General features: G+C 36.8%; 1 protein-coding gene across 1 annotated transcript in view; it reads left to right on the forward strand.

Moving 5' to 3' along the window:
* Positions 1-976: 976 nt before the first annotated feature.
* Sdk1 (sidekick cell adhesion molecule 1) overlaps positions 977-16,840 on the forward strand; it is a 485,625-nt gene continuing 469,761 nt past the window's right edge. The window contains exon 1 of the mRNA XM_013023384.1: positions 977-1,109. The gene's annotated coding sequence lies outside the window, so the exon portion shown is untranslated. The remainder of the gene's footprint in view (positions 1,110-16,840) is intronic.

Here is a 16,840-nt window from a genome sequence, read left to right on the forward strand (position 1 = left end):
TTGAGCTTTATAAACTTGTGAGTGGAAGCATAGATGGCAACCTCTTTTCCTGTCTGTGTGGCTGCTCTCACTGGCTATTGTATTCAACTGGGTCATTTGTGTGTGGAACAGTGGGGTTCTGTGTCTGTTCCAACATGTTCTGTTCCAACAGGTGAATATCACACAGGCTTCCTGTCTTTCCTCTCTTTGAAAGTGTGTGAAATGGTAGCTAGGTTGTGAGTGGTCTGGGTTAATTTTCCTTTTCCAGATCTCTTTTGAAAAAACAGTTCAAGGTTATATGAAGAATTTCCTCTTTTAAAGCCTTATTACGTTGAACACTCTTCGCTGTTACTTTGAGAAGAGATCACCTAGTTAAAAGCAAAGGCTTGTGTGAGCAGGGATCTTCTGATATGGATATGTACCTCTGATGGGCTGATATTCATCCTCCTTGGAAGTGCCTGTCACATGTTAGTTTTAATGTGACCCTGGTGGTCACATGTAGTTTTATTGAATTTACAGGCTTGTAAAATATTAGCTAGCCTGCTACACATTCATACTGTGTCAGGGTCTCTTTGCTGCTGAACTGGACAATATCATTTCTACTTTCTAAAATTAGACATCACTGGGCACCGGTAACTTACTCCTGTAATCCCCTAGCTACTCAGGAGGCTGAGATCTGATGATCATGGTTCAAAGCGAGCCCCTGCAGAAAAGGCCCTGAAACTCTTTATTACCAATAAACCACCAGAAAACTAGAAGTGACGCTGAGGCTCAAGTGGTAGAGTGCTCACTTTGAGCTGAATAGCTGAGGGATAGCGCTCAGGCCCAGAGTTTAAGCCCCATGACTGACAAAACAAAAACCAAAAACCAAAAATACAATTAGACTTACTTAAGTAATTTATTAATGAGATTTTTTTCATGTTTACTTACTTCATTCCATTTTTTTCTTTCTCTCTTTTTCCTGTTTCAGATGATGTTGCACCATATTTTAAAACTGAGCCAGCTCTACCACAGATTCACCTGGAAGGGAACCGCCTTGTTCTTACCTGCCTCGCAGAGGGGAGCTGGCCTTTGGAATTCAAGTGGATACACAATGGCAGGGAGCTCACCACCTACAGCAGCGAATATAAGTAATTGATCATTTGCAAATAAGATTCCATCCAGGGCTAGGAATGTAGCTTAGTGGTAGAGTGCTTGTGTAGCATGCATGAAGCCCTGGGTTCGATTCCCCAGTACCACATACACAGAAAAATCCAGAAGTGCTCAAGTGGTAGAGTTCTAGCCTTGAGCCCAGTCCCTGAGTTCAAGCCCCAGCACTGGCAAAAAAAAAAAAAAGATTCCATCTCAGATTTATGTCTTTAGGAGATGTGCCCTATTGGCCAGAATAGCTGGAGGGGTGGAAAATACTGGATGAAAATTCTAATCCACTAAGTATGAAAGGACTAGACTCAAACATGTAATTAGAATGTGATTTACTATTCTGATACAGGTTGTATTTTCACCTAGAAGTCTATCATTATAATTGTGAAAGTAAGCCTGTTAGTGAAACTGCCAGACAAAAAAAAGGTGTAATTACAGAGGAATTCACATAACATTTTAACATGATAAGTTTGCTTTTCTATGACAACAGCCCCGCCCACAAGTATTGTTCCTATCTCAAAGGCATAAATGTTTAAATATAGCTGCTGAGATCAGTAGCTTCCAGAGCTGAGATGTCCATCAACAAACTTAACTAGCTGCATTCTCTTAGAGGTTAGGGTAGGAAAGGGTGTATTTCTGTGAATGTGGATGTACACAGAGCCTCCTTGTTGGAGTCCTACCATGTGGTAGGCCTTGGGGATACAGCAAATTTGATGGGAGAGCACCTTGTGAGGAGCATTGTATGGGGCAGAACACAGGGGCTGAGCCTGGGACAGAGCTGGAGATGCCATTATGTTTGAGGTGCAGCTCTATTCAGCCCTGCCCTGTGGCCTCAGTTTCTTCTTCCAGCACTTGAGAGCTTCTCAGGCCCCATTTCTGTAAGGACTATGAGGCTTTATGGTAGACTTAGAAACAAGGACCCTGTGTGAGCCATGGGCTTTGGCATCTTGATGGCTTGACGGGAAATACTTGTACTCTGTTACTGTCTCTGCAGCTTTGGAGAAGTTAACCATTTTGATCTTACTTTTCTCATCTGTAAAGTAAGGATAATAAAGCCACATAAAAGATAATGTCATTGGGTTCTCATAAAAATTAAAGGCATAATGACCTGTGTGTGCCAGGAAGAAAGAATAGGGTCTCAGAAGGACCTAAATCATTTTTCCCTGTAAAAAGTAGTAGTGATTTGGATGATCCCTAGCTGTGATTTTCACAGTTGGGTACCTGCCATGGATAGTGAAAGAGGAATCTTTAGTTTCCTCTGGGTGAGTTCTGAAATACAGCCTTTTGTGGATGCACGCAGCCAGCTCTTTTCCTAAGCCATTCATGGATTCCACCTACTTCACTGAGGAAAGACACACATCTCCCTTAAGAGTTTTCCTGGGCAACTCTACTGTGGCAGGTGCAAGGGTAAAAAGAAATGATTTTGGTAATTTATCTGTTAGAACTCCTTTTCCTAAAAAATGGTTAAGGTATGTATGGAATCCATACATATCTGTACTCCATCATATATATATATAGATATAGATATATAAATATGTGATATCTGCACTCCACTGCATATATTTAAAACAGTGTCTATTAGCTTTAAATGTCAAATAAACACTGTGCCATTGTTCTATGCAACTACCAGAACTTAGGATGAGACAGTTTTACAGTGGTTGGTAACTAGAGATTGCATGAAGGCATGTTCTATTTTGTTCCATTTTGTTTTGAATTGCCCCTTCCATTGGCAATATTGCCTTGTTCATCTGAAGTCCACCATGATTACCCACAAGCTGACAGACTCTGTTGCTTGTGCAGAATCAAGTCTGAGGAAAGGCTTGCTACACTATGTGGGCCATTTGAATCAAGCAGCTGCTCCACTGCCATTTCTCTGAAAACACTGTGAGAAGAAATAGATTATTCTGGAGCAAGAATGGCGAGGGGGAGTTGTGATGAATTATACTCTGTTCACAGAAGTCATCAGATGCCAAGATGGTTATCAAGAACCTACCATGTTTTATCATCATTTTTTCAAAATATAAAAGCTGTCAGAAAACCTCATGTGATTTTTTTTATTTTTTCAGATTACTTTTTCTTCTTCTTCCTTCCAGTAAACACTTTCAGTTGTCACATGCTAACCTTCCCAAGACCTTTCTGAGTCTCAGAGTGGAAAACGTAGCTATTTACGAAAATGGTAGCTGATTCCTACTAGAAAGGAAGTCCACACAAATCCTGTCCTGGCATCAGTTATGAAAATATAACCTATAAAAAAAAATAATTTTACTATTTCTAGCCCTTACTGAAATAGTGTTTACTTTGTCTCTTGTGTTAAACATTGCACAGTGGATTTCAGCAAGATTCAGATATTATGTTTCATACTGAGACTCAAAGCTACATTTAGGCACAATAACTAATGATAGTAGTTAGACATGTGGATAGTAGTTCAGTAATTGCACCAAGTTCTCATAAGTATCTTAAAGTGGGTTTGCACCTAGTTTTTCTAGAAACCATTTCCTGTAAATTATTCTCTACATTGGGAAGAATCTGTTTATTCAAAGTGGGGTAGAGGGGCCTGTCAAGTGTTTCTTAATGTGAACAGAATATGCCTTGGGAGCAGCAGCAGGAAGAATTTGGTAGTCTAAATTGCCAAAAACCTCAAAATTTCCTTATAGTTTAACTCTGTGACCCTATAACAATAGAAATTTGATGGATATTTATTCCTTTTTTATTCCAGTAAAAATAGAAAGAGCATGGGGAGTTGGTTTTTTTTTACATTTTATAAAAAGGCAATAAAATTTTTATGACATCAATAAAAAATATTAAATGCTCAGGAATCATTTTTATAAGAATTAGTAGAGCTGGATATGGTAGCTCACCTACCAGGTATGCCCAGTTACTTAGGAGGTAAGGATTAAGGAGACCATGGTTTGAGGACAGCTTAGAGGAAAAAGTCATGGAACCCTATCTCAGCTAATAAGATAAGTGTGTGCCTGAAACCCTAGATACATAGAAAGCATAAATAGGAGGATCAAAGTCCAAGCTGGCCCAGGCAAAAACTGAGATAGTCTATTATTAAATAAGTAAAGCAAAAAGAACTAAATGTGCATTTCAAGTGATTGAGCACCTCTAGCAATGCAAGGTCCTCAGGTTAATCCCCAATATACCACCAAAAAAACCCAACACCAACTAAAAAGTAGAACCTACATTTAAAAAAAAAGTACAAATCCTCATTAAGAAACATATAGATGATCCTGGATCCATTGTAAAAATGTCATTTCCTTTTTAGTTATTGCTGACATCCTGTTATTACTGGGTCTTTTATTAAATTTTTTATTAAATACCATTTTTTGTGCTTGTACTGAGATTTGAACTTTGGTCCTGAGAGCCTCTGTCCCTTTTCTGCTCAAGGCTAACTAGCACCCTACCACTAGGGTCATAGCTCTACTTCTGGCTTTTTGCTGGTCAATTGTAGATAAGAATCTCATGGACTTTCTTGCACAGGCTGGTGTTGAATCATGATCCTCAGATCCATAGCTTCCTAAGTGGCTGGAAGTACTGGTATAAGCCACTGGCACCTTTCTGCCAGTGACATTTTAATGGTTAATTTGAGGTCATTCTACTAGACCTTATGTAGAGCTATAAACAGAAAAGAATACCAAAATATTTTTACACATTAGATTAATTATAGACAGATATTAAGAAATACATGTACTCAAGCTTCCAGATAGATCTTTGAGAAATCTTTATATTTTGAAACAACAGTCAAAATTGATCTTTACTTAAAACACCAAAGTAAGTATCATACATATTAAAAATTAAATTTAGTAATGTAAACATAAGGAAGCAAAGGCTATATTTGAATTTTCTACAAATAAACTAGATGATTAAAAGTACTTAAAGCTGGGAGATAGTGGCCAGTGGCCCAAGCCTGTAATCCTTGTTACTCGGGGTATCTCAGTAACTGATCATGGCTCAAAGCCAGCTGGGGCAGGAAGGTCTATGATGCTGTTATCTTCAACTAACAAAAATCCAGAAATAGAGCTATAGCTCAAAGTGGTAGAACAGCTGCCTTGAGTATAAACGCATAGGGTACACAGGTACTGAGTTCAAGAACCAGGACACACACACACATTATTAAGAATTCTCTAGCAAAGAAATCAGAAATAACAATGCAAAATTTTACAAAGTTTCCATGCTAAAAAAATTATTGTAAATTTAAAGATGGCAAACAAGGAAGACATTTGCAATGCCTCAGACATGTATATCTCTAAAATCCTGGGATCCTCTGAAAAAGTGGCTGGACAGACCTCTTGTGTTCATATCTTAGGGTTCACTTCACTTAGCATCATCTTATATGGCTGTTTGTACATGTTTTTTGAGTTTTTCAGCTCATCTGATAAGATTGTCCTATATCCTATATGTATACTAATTATTGCAAATGAAGGAAAGCATGTGACCTAAATTTCTTTGGGACTGGGTAACTGTACTTAATATTTTTTCCAAGTCTTTTCATTTCCTAACAAATGGGGTGGTATCATTCTTTCTTATGGAAGCATAAAATTCCATTGTATATATGTAGCACATTTTCTTGATTCACTCATCTACTGAGGGACATCTGGGTTGGTTCCATATCTTAACTATAGCGTATAATGCTGTGATAAACATAGTTGTGCTGGTAGCTTATTATTTTAAATATCCCATGTGATTTTATTTTTATTGTTGTTGTTGTTTCCTTTGTATGTTCTTTCCCCTATGGTATATCCCCTGTTGTCACTGTGCTTGATTTTGGTACCCTGCATGTTATATATACATATAACATGTATCTGGGGAGGGGATAGGAATAACAAAATGCTGAAACAAGGACACAGGATGACCCATTGCAACAAAGATACCCAGAGGACAGTATATTGGAAATGAATTTTATAACTTCGGGTGGCGAGGAGGGGAAGGGTATAAGTATATTGGGGGTGAGGAGGGAAGGGATAGTGGGACAACAACAAAGAAGGGAAGGGGTAATGATAATCGACAAGTAATATACTCGTTGTCTTACTCATATAACTGTAACCCCTCTGTACAACCTCTTAACAATAAAATTTTTTTAAATAAGTGGCTGGAGCTCAGTCCTGCTTTGTCCAACCTGAAGGACAGCAGTAGAAAAGTCTATCAGTCCCTGTGTTCAGTTGATGAATACTGGCTCCACTAACACAGCTATTGTTTGTAACTGGCTTGAACACTAGCTCTTACATCAACCTTCTGACTGTGGTGCCAGAGAAGCTCCAGGACAGCAGGCAAAAATATGAAGCCTGGGTTGAGGCAAATTGCTGTCAATAGCACAGACATAAAGCCACTTGAGGCTCTGAGCAGTTAGTATGAAAGAATTCCAGCAGCAGCTCAAGTAAAAGGAAGACTCAAAAGGATCCCGTTGGTTCCATCTTTGAACCACTCAGTGTTACTTGTACCTACTATTAAGCCCAGTCCATCAAAGACAGTTACAGTTTCTATAGGGACAGTACTCAAGAGTTAGTAGAACAAACTGGATTTCTTATTTGAGAAAGTCTCAAATTTGTGTTTAATCCTGTATTCCTTCTTCCTCTCCATCCTAGAATGAATTTACCTAACTGTGCCAGCACTTGAGCTGCTATGGTTTGCTTGCTAGCATGTTGATCCAACATTTCACAATTGTTGTTAGTTACCCTGCTTTTGTTTGGGCCTGAATATTATAATTGCAATTGCCTTAGAACACTTAAGAGAAACCTCAGTGAGTTCCTTCCTTGCCCCCCACTATGTAGAAGCAACCCTGGTTTGTCAGATCATCAAGCTCAGTTACATTACAGTGCTTGCTTTCCGGATCTCAGTTTCCTTGTGATGGACAGTATCACTAAGGTGAATTGTAGATTCAGGTCCTCTGACCCATTCCTTCATCACCAATGGGAAATATTTCCTCTAAGGACCAAGACTGCTGATCCAAAACAGCCTCAGATTAGGAAACACAAGTAGATAGACCCAATATCAGTAGAGGGATCTTGACCTCTCAGTTATATCCATGGTTCAACACATATGCCTTGAAGAACAGTGGCCACCATGTTCTCAGTAACATTGTTCTATGGATATTATGCAATATAGTTGACTTGTGGATCTCTGGCCAGTGCTTCTTTCATACCTGCTGTGAGGGATGTGATGAGACTGATTTGAAGCAGTGCTTTGCAGGCTGCCATATTCATAAACACATGAATCCCTAAGTGGAAATGATGAGTCAGTAAGGAAGGCAGATCCCAATCCAGGACAGAAAATGTTTTTGATAAGATGAATAACTATGTTCCTCTATGGTGGAAGGGTCAGATGGTCACACACAAGTGGCCTACTTGAAGAGGAAATCATAACAAGGCTTACATTCTGTCTGGGGTGATGGGAGGTTTGGAATCTTAGAGTAGCAAACCCCAAACTTGGATGAAGCGTCAATGCTGCTAAATCCATTTACTGCCTCAAGTGAACATGGTCCATTTGCATCTGCCATACTTTATTAATTATGACAATGTATAGATGATTTCTGCAGTTGATATATCCCATCCAGTGATTATCTAGAATGGGATCTCTCTAGTGATATTAAAACATCATTTCCTTCTCCTCCATTGATCTTTCAACAAGTGACTTCTGAATTTCCCATCATGTGTTTCTCAAGCCTCTTTCCCATCAGCCAGGCCATTTGCCACTGCTCAAGTGTCTCTTTCTATTTAGCCTCAAGCCATCCTTCTTCAAAATTCTCTCTTTTCAAAGTTAAGGACAAGATATCCTAATTGTGGCTCCCTTTGAGTAAGATTGTAGTGTGGCATCTCCATGATGATCATTATGGTGACCCATCAATAAAGACAGGTCTAAGTGCTTAGCCATTCTATTTGTTGGTGATGCCTAAGAGTAGTTGAGGAAGTAGCCTTAACTCTGAGGATTACATGGCTCTCATACTAAGTTCCCTTGTAAGAGATATCTCAGTGGTATTTTCCTAATTGTCATGATGAAGCAATCAGGAGTTTCTTTTTAGCATTTGTAGTTCCTTGCTGCTGAAAGCAGATCTTGTTCTAGAATTTTAAGAGTCTATGCTTGAGTCTCCCTTTGGAGTTATTTGAGATGCCCCACAGAGTTCTATCCACAGTAGCTGTCTCTGTCAACATCAGCTATACCAGAATGTATGGTTCAAAGGAACAGCATCTTCTAGAACTGCAAACTAATCCTGTGGCTGAATCCTCTCTCACTTTGATCCCCACTAAAATGATGTCATCCTCAGCTAAGATAGGGTAGTAGGAGTCAGATTTATGCTCTCACATGAAAAAACTATAAAATGTGGAAAAGAACTGTTTTATGACACTTGTTATAAACAATGGATTATTGTGAATCTTAAGAGATGGGAATTTAGACAAAGTGAACTCTATAAATGTCCCCAGTTACTACCTGGAGAGAATTTCCAAGCTGTGGCACAGAAAATGAGAATCTATGTAGAAAATGGAGTGTACTCACTGAGTGGAAGAGAGTTGAGAGTTTGGATTTTTCAAGACAGCTAGATTTTCCCAGGAAATAATATAAAGAGGAGGATATTTCCAAAGTGTCTTCTCCAAATATCATCACAATATTCACCACCACACTTGTATGAAGCAATTATACAATGTCAGGGAAAGAATTACCCAAGAAGACTAGAGCTAGTACCTCCCTGATAGGAATAAACAGAATGTTTGTCTACTATTGACAAACTATAACTCATAGTTTCCAAGGTTATTGTATAGAGTACACAAAACCATCTTGAGTCAATGGTGGGAATTATTTGTCTTACTATACAACTGACAGGTCTGAAAACACAGGACTCAAATAATCAAAGTATTTCCTAACATCTTTACAGTATCACAGAACAAAGCTCAAAAAATACTACTGGATTGCAAAATAACATTCAAAAAGGTAAAATTCACAATGTCTAGAGTACAGTCATGATCAGACCTGTAAAGAGGCAGGAAATTAAGGTCTACAATGGTGAGGAAAACCAGTAGATTGAAAACAAATTGGAACAGACCCAGATGTTAGAATTAGCAGAAAAAAGGTAGTCAAACCACTATGACTATGTTTCATATATTCAAAGTTAATGGTGACACAAAAGATGCTAAAAAAGTAGAAATCATTTTTTTAATGAAAAATGATAAAAAATAGATGGTACTACCAGGAGATTAGCTATTATAGGAGAAAATATTAATAAAGATATAGCAACAGTATGATCACAAACAAAATATCCTAAGAAGAAACTCAATGACAAGAACATTTGTGAATTACAAGAAAATTTCAGATGGCCTAAACAGTCTCTAAAGGAAGCAGGGAGAGGAAAAATATTTAAAGAAATAGTGCTAAAATTTCCTCAAATTGGATGAAAATTAGCCACAATACAAATCCTGGAGTTACTAGCCAGTGTAATAGGACAAGAAAAACAGGTCATCTGCATGATAAAAGAAGTAAAATTGTCTTTATTTTCAAGTGACATGATCATCTATATAGAAAATATGGTATGAACAACTTTAGCAATATTACCAAATAGAAGATCAATATATAAAGATTGTTTTTCTGTATAACATATGTAATTTCTATATTTCTATAAAATATCTGTATACTTTTATATACTTATGTATAATAGCAAGAATAATTTGGATAGATGGTAGATATACTTCCATATCCGTAAGTTCCCAGAATGAAAATATATTTGCGTTTGGACTGAACATGTAGACTTTGTCATTCCCTGACAAGTACAATATAACAACTACTTACTTTGCATTTATATTACATTTGGTGTTATTATTAATCTAGTGATTTATAGTACATAGAAAGATATATGTATATTAAGGTCCTGTGCCATTTCATGTAATGGCTTCAGCACCTGAATATTTTTGTATTTGCATGTGGCCTTTGAACCTTATGCTTGCAGATACTGAAAGACAACTATATATATGTAGATTATACATAATTTCACACATTAGTTTAAATTGCATTAAAAATCCTGAACTACTTAGGGATAAATGTGACATGTGATATGCAAAACCTTCCACTAAAAACTTCAAACATGGGTGAGGAATGTAAAAGAACTTAAATAGTCCTTACATAATCAAAAGAACCAGATGCATTGTGTTTTTCTCAGTGTCTACCAGATTCCTCCCTTGTCTTGTCCAAATCCTTTGAACTTGAGATACTGAGATGCCTCTTCCAATTGAAATTCATCATGAGGAACATGCCTGTTCTCTTTTGTATTTTTCTAAATCTCTTGAGTTTTGTATTTCCTGAGTTAGGATCTGTTTAACTGAGAACTCTTAGATGAAGCAAGGTGGTTTGTTCATTAAAGTGTTTCTCATTGCATCCTACTGCAAAGGGCTAATTCCCCTTGTTTCTTCCTGGAGTTCAGCTTCAGCTTCCTAACCATAGTTTACATTTTTTCACCTGTACTGGTTTATGCTGTATTGGTCCTGTTTCTATGAAGTTCCTTGTTTACAACAAGTTACATTTTGGTTTACTTGATCTACTCTTGCCAATTTGAAGTTAAAATAAGAATCTCAAAAAAAAAAAAAAAAATCTCGCACCATCCCAGTATGTTTAACCTAATTGGTTCCCAATTGGAAAATCAAGGGTAAAATTTCAATCTAATTTATTCTGAATCATTCAACTATATCTGTGATCCCTGGAATTAAAATGAATCCCTCACTTCTAAGGCTTTGAGTTATTTTGTCATTTTGTCTACATGGAATGGTGTAATAAACGTGAAATTAGCAGTGGGTGGACCATTATCATAATCTTATTCCAAGTTGAGGAAACCAAAGTGGCTTTCTAAGGATTATCTCATATGAACATGATATATGTGACTGGCATTAATGAGGTATGGCCTCATATATACACAAAGTTGTAGGTTATTTGTTTTGTTTTTCTTGTTTGTCTGCTTTGACTTTGCTAAGACAACCTTTTCAACTCCCTGTAGTCATAGGGTGTGTGATTGTTTCTGAAGAACTCTAAGGAAAAATTAGCATCAGGCTGTTCAGAGTTCTTATTGGAGAGGACTTAGAGATAATCAATCACTCTTGGGTCTTTTGTCTCATGGTTGTGGAATCTAAGTGAAGAACAAAGAAATCAAGCATGATTCATTGTTGCAAGTACTTCCAAATGATATTCACTTGTAGTACTTATAGTTTAGTATACCATTATATCTTGTTCTGGATATTTTTAAATGTGTAAAAAGTAACATTTGACTTCATAATTTGTTCCTTGATAAATTTTTCATCTCACTATTTGGCATTATAAAATGATCTCTATTTTCTTTTCCTTTAATTCTTTCTGTTGTTTTTATTCACCAAATTCAAGCTAGCACTGTGTTTGAATTCAAGGCCTTGCATTTTTGCTTGGTATTCTTGTTCAAAGATGGTAGTCTACAATTTGAGCCGCTCCTCCAGTCTAGTGGTCCCTATTTTTATGCCTTAAGAGAATCTAGCATTATAAAGAATTACATCTTCAGAGATAGAATAAAACATTTTTATTTAAAATAATGTCCTCTTTCCAAAAGGATTTCATTCTTACTGACTTATGAGTATTTAATTCTAGAATGCTAGATTTGACAGACTGACTCTAGACACATGCCCCTGCTTCACTAAAGAGTTCACCTCTTTCCCCACTTCAATAAGGAAAAGTAGAAAGAAATGAAGAATGAATACTGTCCTAAACATGGCTTATGTAAACCTAAGCCCCCTACAGAAAGTCTAAGGAATATTTCAACTCAAATGCTTGAATTTTGGATTGCTTTTTATAAATATTAAGATGATAGTGAAGCTGAGCTCCAGTGGCTTATGCTTCTAATCCTAGCTACTTGGGAGGCTGAGATCTGGAGGTTCAAGATTAAAAACCAGACAGACAAAAGTTTGTGAAATTGCATCCCCAAAATAATCAGCAAAAATCTTGGGCTGTAGTTCAAAAATGCTAGCCAAACAATAAGCCAAGTGAGAGGGTGGCCCTGAGGTTAAAGCTGAGTATCACCAAAATACAAAGAATTATTATTATTATTGTAGTAGTAGAAATTGAAATTTTATCCATAGTATAGTATCACTGTGGAAAATTGGCATCTGATTGATTCCTGCTTATTTATATTTCCCAGATTTACAATCCTGAAATACATATAAGCCTGAGCTTTGTCCTCACAATATCCAAGATAAATTTTGAAATAGATAAGATGCAGTTAAATACTTCTGCAAATGAAGAGTTCCATTGGCTAATTTCTTTTCTCTTCATTGATTTGTTTACTTGAACTTCACATTGGTGACTTGAACTCTTTGGAAAGAACATAACCTTCCGAATTCCCAATGCCTTTGACCTATCAGTGAGCTGAACACACCTTCAAAACTGTGTCTCTGCTTAGTATCAAATTTCAGTCTCAATTTTTCATTTCACTATTTGGCCTAAGGAAAAAACCAGCTACAAACTCAGTTTTCTGTGGATTGTTATACTTTAGAATTGCAAATAGGAAATTTATAAAAATTGGAGATAAAATGATTGTCTCACTCAAAAAAAAAAACAAGCGATAGATGGTTTCTTATAAAAAGTAAGTGATAATAGAAGATTTATTCCTTAACATTTTTGTTTTCATCTTAAGGATAGAAACAGACTCTGGGCCAAGATACAGAAGCTTATTATCAAACTTAGTTGTTTATTTTCATACATAATAGAGATTTTTCTACTAGAATAAAGACCATAGTTGTGAGTAGTCTTAGTTAAGGGTCACAAACTGGATCTTACCATTGAAAGAAACACCTCACACCTGATCTAATAGATATGAAAATGGTTGCTCATAAATTATGGGCCCTGACTGGAAAGAAACGTAGATTTTGCTTTTGTTGTGAAGATGTGTTTTTGTTACTTTGATGACTATTCTTAGTCCTTGTTCTGTAACTGTGATTGGAAAGAAAGTTCAGTACTATTATACAGTGAATAGCTATTGTCAGACATTTCCTAAAATTTTAGTGCTTCCTGCTGAGGAAAGTTTGTCATCATAGTCTAGTTTGTTCTAGTGTAGGGATAACTTTATCACACTGTGATGCTAAATGCTTTATCAGTGAAACCATATTGTTTTGTTTTATTTTGGTTTTTTGTCTGTGTGAGGGTACTAGGGCTTTAACTCAGACTCTGGGCACTGTCCTTTAGCTATTTCACTCAAGACCTGTACTCAAGCACACCTCCTCTTCTGGTTTTTTGTGATTAATTGGAAATAAGTATCTCATGGACTTTTTTATGTGGGCTGTTTTGGAACTTCAGATCTCAGCCTCCTGAGTAGGTAAGATTATGACATGAGCCACTGGTACCCAGTGAGCTTTTTTTTTTGTCTTTAGAAAATGATTCATTAACATATTCTGTGGTATGAATTTTAATCTGTGATTGAACCACAGTAAAAAAAATTATCCTGAAAAAGTTGTTGCAATGATTAGTAGATTGCCCTTAGAATCATGAACCTGTCTGGAGATGGAGTAGAACAAGGAGACAAGCCCCCAGAGCCACTGTTGCCCTAATATGCAGTTCCACAAAGAACTCACACTGGATACCACTGCTGGAGAAAGTGTTTTGATTAGCTGTGGACACAATTATTGCTGCCGTGGTCATGATTCCACTGTGACCACTATGACTGTGTTCCACCAGTGCTGTATACTGCCATCACCACTATCCACCACCTCAGTGTCCTCACCACCCCAGTGTCCCAACATCACCGTTCTCAGACAAGATGTTTAGCCCCATTTCTGGGCACCATCATCCTACAGTAGGTACATGGAGTCAGCTGTACTGTGCTTCCAAGTGGAGGAGTATCTGGGATATGGTCTCAACAGTCTTGACTTTGAGAGAAGCTCTGCCTCTGCAGAGACTCCGTGCAGGGAAATGTCTGATATAGGGAGGTAGTTCAGATCCTAAGCAGATAAAAAGTGTCAAATGCCCCCTCCATAGCGTCAGACAATTGCTCCTGGAATGAAATGGGCTTCAAGGTACTTTCTAGCAAAGCTCTTGGGTGGTTCTGATGGCCCATTTGTTCAGTGGCAGGTCAGAACTGAGATGTGCTTCATGGCAGTTGTGGTCATTTAATCCCTGGCACCATTGAGTTCTTGCTTTTTGTTTGTTTGTTTTTTTAATACACCATTCCTGAAGCTCTGAAAAACATTATGCTCATGTAGTAGAATTCTGCCTTGATACTGTGGAGTTGGGCCTTCCCACTGTGTGGATTGGAAACAGGAGCGGGCATTTCTCACATCTTAGTGGCATATGGTACTGCAATTTTATCATCCTTTCTTGTAAAGAGCCAGGAAACTTTCTCTGTTTAAAAATGTGTGTTTATAAACAATAGACTTACCACCGATATTCCCATCTGTTAGCTGAACGTAATTTGTGTTGGAATTCGGAGATAGGTGGAGGGCTTTGCAAGGTTTTTTTTGTATACTTTTTCCCCTAGTGAGACATTACACTAAAGAGATGGCACCAAGAGCATATGCCTAATACTCAGTTCTGTGTCTTTTTCTCCCTGTTGTTGAAAGCAATGCAGTAGGGTGCTTTAGTACATAGGAGTATTATCGAAATTCATAAGAATTTTAGATCTACTTAGAGTACTTCAAAGAGGAAAGAAGTCGAATGAATCCAATTATATAAATATGGTTGCATTGCAATGATAAAGTTGTCCTTGTAGTTTTTTTTTAAATATCTAAACTACAATGACTTGTACTATTTCTTTTCCCAAAACAGTCATAGATTTCACTTTAACCCCATCTCCAAACTGCTCCTTGGTGTAATCATAGCATGTCATCGTCAAAGCTGCTAACCCTCCACTAGTAGTCCATAATTTAAATAAATGTCATTTATTCTTTATGTTAGGATAGATATTATTCTTATTACCTTCATTAATTATCTTTGTTTGAGATGAACTGTTTTTCATAATAGATTTTTTTAAACCTTGAGATTAAAACTCAGCAGTATTTTTTCTTACCATAAAAGATTTCACAAATCTTGCCGTAGGGCCTCAAGAAAGGTTATTGAGAGGGAAAATGTAGTTTGATTAATATTTGCTTATTGTTGAATTACCTGTATTGTCCAAATGTTTTATTCTCTTAAAAATTGTTCCTCTCAACTTCTGTTTCAGGATGACTAATTGGACATACTTGGATAAAAGGATGAACAATTAGTTGAATATAGATGATTTTAAGTGTGCTTGAGAACTGGGCATATGAAGAGCACCATGCTCTTTGTCTTATACCTGATTTTTTAAAGTTTCTCTGATTATACTTTGTAAGAAAACAGGTTTTAAAATTTGTAGAACACCATTTTTCAGGATAGCACTGTTGCTTTTTTTGTTTGTTTCTTTCAGAAAAGAGGTTACTGTCCATGTAGTTCATGTTTCCTTTTCCTTTTCATGACAGACATCTTCCAGATATAGAAAGTATCCAAGCCTCATCTTACTTTTCTTTCATCCATAGATATCTATTTTACTCTTTTACTATATGTAGGCATTTATTTTTAATGTTTTGTTTTTCTTTTTTTTGAACTTCTGAGATGAAGCTTCAGGCCTGTGCCTGCTGACCAACATTCTCCCACTGAGCCATGCCTGAGCCTATATCTTCTTTTAATATGATATGGCAGACATGCTAAAAGCTGTACATATCTACACACTTAATGAGTTTGGAGATGAGTACACATCTACCAAAGCCATCACTACAACCTGTGCTGTGAACCTTTTTATTGCCTCTGAGTATTTCTTCTTGGCCTACTTTTTTGTTACTATGATTTTTTTGTGTGATAAGATATAAACCCAGACATGGTGGTCAATTCCTGTAATCCAAACTTTCCATAGTGGGTTTTGTTTCAAAGACAGCTCAGACAAAAAAAAGGTCTATGAAGACCATTCAATTAACCAGCAAAATGCCAAATTGGAGGTGTGACTCAAGTGGTAGAGCAGTTGTCTAGTGTGGTAAAGTGCTTGTCTAGCAAATATGAGGCCCTAAGTTCCATCCCTAGTACTTCCCAAGATGTTTTTAAAGTAAAATCTATCTTCTCAATATATTTTAAAAATATATAATATTATTAAAATTGTTTATCTATACGGTGGATCTCTAGGACTGTTCAAATCTTTTTTTTTCAAATCTTACATGAGTAAAACTTTTTGGTACCTTCCCATTTTTTCTCTCCCAGCTCCTGAAAGCCATCATTCTACTCTGTGCCTCTGTGGTTTAACTATTTCAGGTTTATCTTTTAAGAATTACTATAGAGTATTACCCTTCTGATTCTGGCATATTTTATACTTACTATAATATATTCCGCATTCATCCATGTTCTTGAAAATGGCATGGTTTTCTTCTTTTTAAAGACCACATCATCATAATCTTAGATTTTCATAGCTCATTTCATTTACTTATTTGTTGAACATGCAAGTGTAGGTATTTCACAGGATCCTCATTTTGATTCCTTTGGATGTATGTCCAGCAGTGAGACCATTGGGTCATATGGTAATCCAGTTTTTTTTTTTTTTTTGAGGAATGTCTATTACCATTTTCTGCAATGACTACACCAGTTACCATCCCAGCAACACCCTTGCCATCGCCTTAAAAAAAAAACTTAATATACTTCACATAGAACTCCCCTATGACCCAGCAATCCCACTTTTGGGCATTTACCCAAATGCTTACAAACAAGACCACACTAAAGCTACCACCACAACTAT

This window comes from Dipodomys ordii, unplaced genomic scaffold, assembly GCF_000151885.1.
Source record: "Dipodomys ordii isolate 6190 unplaced genomic scaffold, Dord_2.0 Scaffold68, whole genome shotgun sequence".
In the NCBI taxonomy this organism is placed as follows: Eukaryota; Metazoa; Chordata; class Mammalia; order Rodentia; family Heteromyidae; genus Dipodomys; species Dipodomys ordii.